Source organism: Girardinichthys multiradiatus, chromosome 10 (genome assembly GCF_021462225.1).
Source record: "Girardinichthys multiradiatus isolate DD_20200921_A chromosome 10, DD_fGirMul_XY1, whole genome shotgun sequence".
NCBI classification, from domain to species: Eukaryota; Metazoa; Chordata; class Actinopteri; order Cyprinodontiformes; family Goodeidae; genus Girardinichthys; species Girardinichthys multiradiatus.
Window position 1 is genome coordinate 12,594,500 of NC_061803.1, and position 7,428 is coordinate 12,601,927.

Consider the following 7,428-nt stretch of genomic DNA (forward strand, 5'->3'; position numbering starts at 1 on the left):
CTTTTAAAGTCTAAGGTCGATTGAATCCATCTCTTCATCCTTGCTAATATCAACCTGCATTCTATTATTTATCAAGTTTAACCTTTTTTCTACTTTCAAATCCTTTTCCTTTGCATGCCCCATTTCTCACGCTAGAAGGAGCCCCATGTCCGCATCCTTGTCTCTCCCTCAGCCGCTCTCCAGCAATTGGGTGGTTGGTCTTCTTCATCCTTCTCTTCCTATGTTCGCCCGGATTTCCACTCCGTTCTATCTGCTCAATGTCTTATCAGCTCTCAGGTAAGAGCTCCCAACAATTCCTGGCGGTGGTTGGCCTTTATCCATCATTGGAGAGCATTGTTTAACAATGCTCGCTTTGCATTGTTAAACATGAGAAAGATCAGACCGTAGCTAACCCAACAAGCCACCCAGCTCCTGGTGCAGTTTATGGTCACCCAGCCTGAGTACTGCAATGCCCACCAAACTGGTCTCCCACCCTGTGCTGTTAAACTTTTGCAGATGGTCATTTTATCTTACCTGAAGTGCTCTATTAAAGGTTAAGGTAATTTAAACCAGATCTCAAAGAAAACCCATACATGCTGACCTGCTTCGTAGTGTAGAGCTCTTGTTTAGCAAACTGTAAATAAAAATTACACAGTGGAGTTCGTGATTTTCTGAATAACTCACTGCAATATAGAGATTGTTCGGCCAACCTGATTTTAATGTCTCACAGTAAATGAGGTCAAAATGTTTGCTCTTAAGGCTGTGAGGCATGGCTGAAAGCTGAGATCATTTCACTGCATTAACCTCTTTTGAATCAGTTATAATATCTCTTTGCTCAATTTCTGTTGATTATAAATATACCAAAAGTCCAATCCTAAATGGACTGAGTCATCATCTGAGTTGTTTTACTTGCAACAGAACATGTCTAGAAAAAACACAATTTTTTGTGACTACCTCCTGCTCCTCTCTGAGTCAAGTTTATTTTCTCTTTTGTCCACCTCACCCTCCTCACGGCAGATTTTTGTACCAGGGTGTTGTCAGTTTTGTAATGGCTGACTCCTGTGTCCCTGACATCAATCACTTCAAACAGCTCTTGACCTTCATGTTGTTGTCTCTGCCATCATCACAAAAACTGGAATGTCTGTTACTTCAAGGCCTCCAAGAGAAGCCTTTGTGATTTCTCAATTACTCCCACACCTTCTCATACAAAAAGAGAAAAAGCTACTCTGCTGCAGCCATGCTGCATATGCACTGAATGGCATATCAGTGTAATTACATACATGGAGGACTTTTCCATGTATGCATCATACAAACTCTGGATATTTTTAAAATACAAGCAGTCACTCACACATGAGCATTTTTAGCTAAGGAGGCTCATCTGTAAGTAGTATAGGTTTGCTGTGGCTGCAGTCAATAAAAGTGTGAAACATGTGACCCTTAACCCTGGTGTCAATCAAACAGCTACACTCAGACTCCAGAGGATAGCCGGCAGGTAGAAGAGTCTGTGTGGGTGGTTTAATCGCTTGATGAGGTTATCGTCTGTAGAGTGATATCTCACTCCTTTGGAGGAGCATGAGAAGGAGTAGATCTAGTATAGACACTGCACATACTGTATATATGGAAGTATACCCACTGGCCACCTCATTAGGTGTACCTGTTCAATTGTTTGGTAACGCAAATAGTGAATCAGCCAATCACTTGGCAGCAGCCCCATGCATATAGGCAGATGTTTTGAAGACGACTTGAACTTTAAACTGAGTATCAGAATGAAGGAGAAATGGAATTTAATTGATTGCATTTGTGTGGATAAAAATGCCTTGTTAACGTTAGAGGTCAGAGGAGAAGGAGCAGATGGGTTTGACAGCATGAAAGTGTAGGTCCTTCAGGCTCACATCAATGGTTAAAGGTAATGCTGGTGATGTAATTGTGTGAGGGATATTTTCTGATCATCGTTTAAAGATCATAGTCTAGCTGGGTTTTGTTGCTGACCATGTTAATCCCTGTATCAACACAGGGCGCTCATCTTCTGATGGTTGCTTCCAGCAGGATAATGCCCCATGTCACGACGCTTAAAATCCAATCAAACCGGATCCTTAAACATGACAATGAGTTCACTGTACTCCAGGGGCCTCCACAGTTACCGGATCTCAATTCAACAGAGCACCTAGGATGTGGTGAAACGGGATATTTATATGATGGATGTACAGCAAACCTGCATAAACTGCATGATGCTATCATGTCAATATGGACCAAAATGTTCCCGACACCTTGATGAATCAATGCCACAACAAATAAAGGCAGCTCTGAAGGCAAAAGGGGGTCAACCTGGTACTAACAGGTTGTACCTAATAAAATGGTTGGTAAGTATTTAGAGGTAATTTATTTAAAGCCTGCAGCCAGCTGGTAATACACAACATAGCATGTCTGCCAAGTGGTTCAACAGCGTACAAAGGTACGTGACTTCAAGTAACTAATGGTCCAGTATCGCCACCCATACATCGGATTCTGTGGCTTACATAATTTAATATCCAGTTAGGCCAGACTGACTGTATATTTGTAGAAGTTAAAATTTCCTAGGTATGAGTATCACAATGGGCAGATATACCACAGATTTGCACAACTGCAACAGTTGAGGCAGTTACTGCTTATATGTCGCAGCAATGACCTAATAATATTACTTAGTGACACTCTCTGCAAATGCTCAGTCTCCACTGATGAAGATTTACTCACCTCAGCATGCCATATGCTTGAAATGGTTCAAAAAGGAGGGCAATCAAGTGAAAATAAATAAATAAATAAAGCATCGCATTAGCTACAAGTGCCATCATTTCTACATATCCAATATTTGTCAATCTCTAATATGGAGCATAGCTGAAGGAACCTTTATTGTAACAATTATTAATCCCCGGTTTTAAAGAATAACAACATCCACAACATGAACTCTTAAAATTATTAAACACTACAGTAATTCTTTGACACATAGCCAAAAACTGGTAACAATTAATAAACAATTCTATAACTTGTATTGTACTAGTATATATGTAGTAATGACTTGGTAATAAACAGGAATTAGAGTCTGTTTCAGAGACTTTTTGTCACAGAATAATACAGAAAACTAAAAGATGCATTTGTTACTAATTCATAACCAAAAATCTAAACTTTTATTAGTATTCCTGCTTATGAAAACATATAGCATGCTTTAAACATTGTTTCTGTTTTGGAGTAAAGTTACCTTTTTGATTAATTACTTTGTTCATCAGCCACCCCTCCTGCTCTAATGTATGCAGACAGAAATGTTTTGATATTACCGCTGCAGTTGTCAGTTGACAAAAATTGGCAGAAAACAGTTATTTTTTTATTCAAAAGGAAATGTGAGTATTCCCTCCTTCCTTGTGTTGTTTACGCAAAATGAAATTACATTTAAAGCTTCTAACAAGCTAATTTCATTCAAGCCTAAATTTAGAGAACTTTTAGTAACTTACTCTTTGCTTCTTGATGAACTGCTCTCGTAAGGCATACCTCACAGCAAATTTGAATTTAGAAATCTGATCTGTGCTAAATGTCTGAGCTGTGTTGTCTGTAAGTCACACCTGTTAGTGCTGTTTTCTTATGCTTTTTATATTAAATATTTGCTCCCAAACATATATAAAATGCCTAAACTACAGAGGATATATGTATATGCATCTGTAGTGTAATAAAAAAGACATATCTTTAAAATTGCAGCAAAGGATATTCTGAGAAGATAAAGTTTGCCAAACTGTAAAAATCCATGAGAAGCTTGATCAAAATAGCACCTCAATGAGACAGAATTGTTTTTTATCCTATTATTTTCTACCAAAAGTGTTGTTATATATTTTATTGAGGCTAAAAAAGAAGGAAAACATCCAGACTCTATGACCACAGTGGGTCTGATGACACTGGGCAACAAAGGAAGCACAGCTGTCTTGAGAACAGAAGGACCAGGCTGTAAATATGACCTATTAGGACATAGGGACAAAATAAATCACTAATTATTATGTTAATGCAATTTGGTGAGCACATTTCTACAGTGCCTTGTAAAAGTATTCATACCCCTTGAATTTTATTAGCATTTAGTCACAGTATAGCGAGATTTCATGTACAAGACCAACACAAAGGAGTGTATCATTGTGATGTAAAAGAAAAATTATACATTGGTTAAATTGCTTTTTAAAATAAAAATCTTAAAAGTGTGGCAGGCATTTGTGTTCAGCTCAACAATTACAGCTTCAAGTTTATTGGAATATTTCTCTTCCAGCTTTACTCATCTAAAAAACGGAAATTTTCTTATTTGCGAAATTGCCCAAGCTCACTGAGGTCAAACCGAGAGGATGGGTCTGGGCTTTGACTGGGCCATGCTAACACATAAATATGCTTTGAGCTAAACCTAGAGTATCCAACTCAGGTCATCAAGAGCCAGTGTCCTGTATGTCTTTCGTCGAACACACCTGAACTACTTTACCTTTTACCTTGTCATCAAATACCTTTGAACACCATTGATCTAAATTATTTCATGGTTCGTTTGCAGTTGTGTCATATTTTCAGATGATGGATTGAACAGTGCTCTCTGTTTAAAGATTTGGAGGTTTAATAAACTAACCCTGACTTTAAATTATCCACAAAATTCTCCCTGACCTGTCTGCCATGTTCCTTGATTTTTATGATGCTGTTTGTTCATCAAAGTTCTTCAGCAAACCTCTGAGGCTTTTATAGCTGGGTTTTGATTTAAGGGTATTGGCCAATGAGGCTACTTAGAAATTCATGCAACACTGTTTAGGTTTTTATTTGTAAAACAAATTCAAAACCACATATCCTTTCCTCTTCCACTTCACAGTGATGTTACTTTGTGTTTTTCCAGCAGTTAAAATACAAAGAAAACACACTGAAGTTAGTGGTTGTAATGTGACAACATGTAAAAAACTTACAAGGAGTATGAATACTTTTAAAAGGCACTACAGAAAGATGTCTTTTTAAACTCATCACAGCATTTAAACATGACTGTTGGCCTGAACATGGATCATGACGATATTTATGAAGCGGATAGGATAATCTGTTGCCCTTCACGTCCCTGAAACTGGGACATTATCAGCAGTTTGTTGTTAAACTGGTAATTCTGGAGCAACTCCAGGTCCCAAAACAGCTTTTTAGTGTCAGCCTCCACCTACTGCCTCTGCCAGAACTTTTACATCAGCATAGTAATCACAAGAAACTCAGCAGCAGCAACCTGCCACAGTTTGGTCTCTCTGTTAATAATCCCAATCCATGGTGTAGGACTGGACTGATTGTTTAAAATGTAGAAAAAATGACACAGTCACTATGGACTTGTCTATTGAAGCTTGAACACTGAAGTTTATGACAGTACACTATTTTGACCCACACCAAGGTGGCCATTCAAGAAAATTTAGGGTTCAGTTTTTATTTGCAAAAAGAGCAGGATTCCTACAGTCCCAAATAACTCTATGAATGAATCAACCTTAGAACAAGCACAGCTTTGTATGTAATGAATATACAGTGGTTATTGTGGAAATGTGTCCTAATTTAGGGTTGTAAAGCAGCATAACTCTAATAATCTGGCTTGCTTTGTGCAATACTTTAATCCGATTTACCAGCAAACCTCTGAATATTCAGTCTCAGCATTAAAATTATGTTTTAAGTAACTATAACAGAAGATTTACGTTTTTTGCCTCTATCTGAGGTGCCTCGATCTTTATTTGTCTACTTTTGCTCTGATTACAAATACTATGGTTAGCACAGGTGTTTGAAGGGCAGCGCCTGTGAGTGGGCAGCAAAGCCTCGGTGACCCGTCACCCCTTGCTGAGGTTTTTTACAATCTCAAACTGTATCCTGCTAAGGATAAAGTGTGAAATACAATTTTTTTCCTCTACTTGGATGGGTTGTACTGGAATTCTAATTTCCCCTCGGGGATCAATAAAGTATCTTTGAATTGAATTGAATTGAATTGAATTGAATTGAATTGAATTGAATTGAATTGAATTGAATTGAATTGAATTGAATTGAATTGAATTGAATTGAATTGAATTGAATTGAATTGAAATGAATTGAACAATGGAGGAAATGGAGCAACTGCTTACCTGTTTTTCAAAGAAGAGGAAACTAATTTTCTGTTCCCCCATTTATTTGACCCAAGAAATCTATTCACACCTGCAGCCCAACAAATTTACAACATCTCTGCTAATTCTCATAATACTTTTTTTAACTAGCAGGTAAAAATTAAATATTAAGAATAACTGCTAAATTTTATTCCCATCCCTCAGAGTTGGTTCAATCCAGCTCTCTTAATAAAAGTGGTCAGCAATGTTTTTTGCTCTCATCAACGATATTTTCTAATGGTTGAGTTCCCAAAACAGCTGCTCTTATTCAGATATTTTAAAGCTTTCATTGTCGGAAAAAACAAATGGAGTCTTAAATTTGGACTCCAAAGCGGTCCATTTAGAATATGTTTGAAACTGCGGTCACTTTTTAACACCATGACATTCCTCTTTAACAAACTTATTAAGATAATTAAGGACATTAGCTGAAACAATCCACAATCATAAAGAGGAATACACTTTTATTTGAGCTACTCAACTGAATGACAGAGAAAACCAAGAAATATAGCAGAATGCAGCTGGAGCATTTCTACACATCTTTGCTGGATCTTCCGCCATAAAAAATAAAATCGAATAAATAAAAAACAACAAAAACCTCAGTTTAATGTGTTTTATTTGAGGGTTGTGGCTTGACCCCTCAGTTCATATTTTTCAGGATAACACTAAGCTGAAGGCAGCAGAGTCAACTTTAAAGTGGAGAAGACACATAGGCTCATTGTGGCTTCTCACAAAAATGATGCTTATTCTGAATCACTGCATCGCATTTTAACTCTAAACACTAATCTCGAAAGAAAATGCTGCAGCTTTTTCTGTCAAAAACATACAAAGTTTAACCCTGAAAAACACAATGCAAATCTTTTGCGCTGTTAATGACTTAAGGACAAGATTCTCCTTACCTTGCAACATTCAAAAAACAGCATTGTTCAGTTCATGATCAAAAATGTTAGAGCTGTTCATGCAGTATAAAATGTTACATTAAATGCAACATGTCATGGGTTAGACCTTGTGGATTGGTTTTAAAAACTATTACAAAGTTACTGAAGGAAGGTTCCAGGATTTTGCCCTGCAGTGGACTGCCGACCTGTTTAGGGTGTACCCCACTTCTCGCCCATAGACTGCTGGAGATAGGCATCAGCTCCCCTGCGACCCTGTACAGAAGAAGCTGGTATAGAAGATGGATGGATGGATGGATGGATGGATGGATGGATGGATGGATGGATGGATGGATGGATGGATGGATGGATGGATGGATGGATGGATGGATGGATGGATGGATGGATGGTTTTGTTTTGCTGCATTTAGCTGTTAGCATATGCTTAAC